At 43.2% G+C, this 3,636-nt stretch overlaps 1 non-coding gene across 1 annotated transcript; it reads left to right on the top strand.

The window, feature by feature from the left end:
* The first annotated feature begins 663 nt into the window (after positions 1-663).
* LOC131334995 (small nucleolar RNA R71) lies at positions 664-770 on the top strand. The gene has a single exon (XR_009202389.1). It is a non-coding gene; the product is annotated as a small nucleolar RNA R71 (small nucleolar RNA).
* Positions 771-3,636: the final 2,866 nt, after the last annotated feature.

The following is a 3,636-nucleotide window of genomic DNA, read 5'->3' as shown; positions in this document are numbered from 1 at the left end:
CCTGGGGGAGGACCACGAGTGGATGGTCCTACCCCTCTACCAGCTTGTGGCTGGAAGTGAAATGGGATGACTTGCCCCTGAGGGGGCCTGGACGATTGGGCCTGTTGAAACTGCTGCGGCGGAGGTGGCGCAAAGGATTGAGCTTGGCCTCCGCCTACGGGTCTGGAGTCTGACCACCCTAAATTGGGGTGATCCCTCCATCCCACATTATACGTGGTAGAATAAGGATCCCAAGTCCTAACTGCATTGACTTCTTCTTGATTAAACTGACTCGCCCCCTTGGCGGCAATAAACCCAGGACAAACCGTTGCGGTGTGCCCTTTACATTCACACCACACGCATACTTCCTCAATTGATACCTCATGAACTGGACGAACCTGCCTCACCTCTAGCTCCTCTAATCTCTGAGCCATTTTCTCAACCTGAGCCTGAAGTCGCTGGTCACGAATGGTAACCGGGACAACGCTGGACCCAGAAGGTCCGGATCGCTCAAAATCGGATGGTTCTAAAGCCCTCTGCCTATCAGCTAGGTCATCTAAGAAATCCCAAGCCTGGTCTGCTGTTTTCGACAAGAAATCGTCCCCTTTGCAAGAATATTCTATGTGCTGGACTGACTCAGCGTTGAGACCCAGATGAAAGAAACCGATTAACTGAATTCTCTCAAAGCCATGGTGTGGCAGCCTTAGGAGCAATTCCTTGAAACGCTCCCATGCCTTGAGAAATGACTCATCCCTCTCCTGCCTAAAACCTTGGATTTGATGCCTAAAATTTTTAGTCTTAGCCTCAGAAAAGTACTTCCTATAAAACGCGTCACGCACTTGTGCCCATGTGGTGAAGGATTGAGACTTTTGCATTCGGAACCACAGAAGCGCGCCATCTTTCAACGTCGCCTCAATCAGCTTGAGGCACGCATTCTCATATTGGGTATTAGACGCAAGGTTGCGCACTAATCCCTCGAATGTCCGCACATGCTCGTACGGATCATCGCACTCCCTCCCGTGGAAACTAGGGAGACTATTAAGGACACCAGGTTTGACTGTAAAGGCATTGCGTGCCTCTTGTGTCTCTTGAGGGAATACAATGGGTCCGAGAGGAGTAGTCCTCTCGGGATGCATGTGCTGTCTCAAGGATGGCGGATTGACTAATTGCCTATCTCCCATCTCGACTGACTCTGATTCTGACTCCGAAACTGACTCTGGAACTGACTGGAAAAGTGGATTGCTGACACTAACTGACTCAAAAGGCAAATCTATATAAAAATCACTAATGGGAATAGACTCTGACTGGTGCTCAGCTGAGTCTGACTCTAAACTAGAAGATGAAGAACTAGACAACACAGGCTGACTCGACTCTAGTTCTTTTCGAACTAAACGATGTGTCGGGTCGCGATAATAAAGAGGGTCCTGTTTAGAGGACACCTTCCTCTCTCTACCTATGGTGACTCAACTAAAAGACAAAAATTACAAAAACTCACACTCTAGAACACACGTCGCCGTCCCCGGCAACGGCGCCAAAAATGCTTGAACTGTCGGGTGTATTAAAATAAAGACGCGTCCCAAGCGTAGGACTCTCGACCAGTGTAGCACAAAATCCGGAAGTACCGGAGTCGAACCACAGAAACGGACGGACGGTGCTGACTCAAAAGTGTTGAATTCTATTTTATCCTGGCTCTTAGGTAGCCACCCCTAGTTCAAAGAGTTTGATTAACTAACTAAATTACCCAACTAAATTAATGAAATAAAGATTTAAAAAGGAGAGTACAGCCGTGGGAACTCAGCGTCCGCAACTAGCCTAACCAATATTTACTCGGGCCACAATTATTCACTTTGTTGATTTTAGAATAGGAAAAAGGATCCCTAACAAATGCGCACCACCTGTCACCAGTATCCGTGCGCATTCGAATTCCGGCGATGCCTGGGTTTTGTTTGTTAAAAGAGTTTTTGTCTTCTAAAACTGCTTAAAGATTAAATTAATTCGACCCCGAGATAAAACATTGATTAAACTAGCTACGAGACGCCTTTGCCCCGTGGCCGCACTCTACAGAACTACTCACTCATGATTCTATTAAACGCAGTAATAATTAAAACCCTAGATCTAAACATGCTTCGAACAATCGAAATAGAAATAAAAACACGATTCCACAGACTTACGGAAGAGCAATGGATTCGAATACCGAAGAGGAACAAGAATTAACAACCGGAAATCTTGAAGAACTGAGAGTAAAACTTGAATCTGCAATAAAGAACTTAGAAAACAGCAGCCAAAAGTTAAACGAACGTAAAAACTATCAAACGTGTAACCCTAATCTTGAGTTAAAAAGGGGTTTAAATAGTAATCCCTTTAATAAAACAATTAAAATCCTAAATTAAATCGTAATCGGACCCTAAACGACCCAAAACGACACCGTTTGAATGTCCACTAATCCCCTCGGTAGCGCTACACCCAAATTGGTGTAGCGCTCGCGAATGGCTTATGACGTGTACGACGTTGACTGCTGACGTTGGCCGTTGACCCTCTTAGCTTTTAGGTAACGCTATACCCAAAAGGGTATAGCGCTCGCAAACTCTCTGATCTCCTCGAGGACTTTGCTATCCACTTCTGAGCGCTATACCAATTTCTTGTAGCGCTCGCGAATGACTACGGTGATTTCCTCGTCAATTTCACTCCAACACTTAGTCTCCACAGCCTTTCTCGCTCACAAGCTCTATCACGGCCTACCGGGTACTTCTCATTAGCGCCAAAACATCTCAATTTCCTGCAAATTAGGCACAAACACAAAATCCAACCTCGTGCACGCATTAAATGGAAAAATGAGAATTAAATGCACGTCTAACGCGCTAATTTCCCTACTTAGGCGCTTAAATTCATGAATTCCACGCGCCTATCAAGCCCTTTCCGGTCTTTTTTTTTTGCTGATTTCTCACGGGCACCCTTAAAATCACATTCTGATTACATTGAGTGGCTTGGATCATCAAAATTCGATCGGAAACTTGGGGGGTTTTTTTTAAAGATTTTTTAAAGTGTCTTCGGAACCGCCCCGTATATATATAACCATATATGTGTACTTAGAGAATCTAGGAAAGTAACTTTGGTGGGTAATTTTAGGGTTAAGGCTATAAGTTTTAGGTTTGTATGCATGGCAAGGCTAAGGTTGCTTCTTTTAGAAGCAAAATAATGACTTCTTTTGGTATGACTTGTCATGTCAAATATATATACACTTTGGTAAGTCTAGTCTCTATTATTCAAGGGATAAAATTTTTCCTAACATTTGTATCCAATGGTTAGAGAGGTAAGTAAGGTTGATATGACTAGGTTTACTTCTTTTAGAAGCAATATAATGACTTCCTATGGTCCAAGATTCCTTTATGACTTGTCTTGTCAAATATATATACATAATGACAAGTCTAGTTGCTATTATCCAAGGAATAATATTTTCCCTAGCATTTATCAACCAAGGGATAATGATGATAGGTATGGTTTTGATATGTCTAATCAAATCTAGGTTCTCATTATGGCAAGTCCTTCTTCTATTACTCAAAGGACAAAAATTACCCTAACAACTATTGTTCATTGGGCAAATAGGAAAATGATGGGAATAAATATATTCTTGGAAGGAATATTCTTTTGAAAGTGACC

Source organism: Rhododendron vialii, chromosome 7a, assembly GCF_030253575.1.
Source record: "Rhododendron vialii isolate Sample 1 chromosome 7a, ASM3025357v1".
Classification (NCBI taxonomy): Eukaryota; Viridiplantae; Streptophyta; class Magnoliopsida; order Ericales; family Ericaceae; genus Rhododendron; species Rhododendron vialii.
The sequence above is the reverse complement of the archived record's forward strand: the minus strand, read 5'-3'. Positions and strand labels throughout refer to the sequence as shown.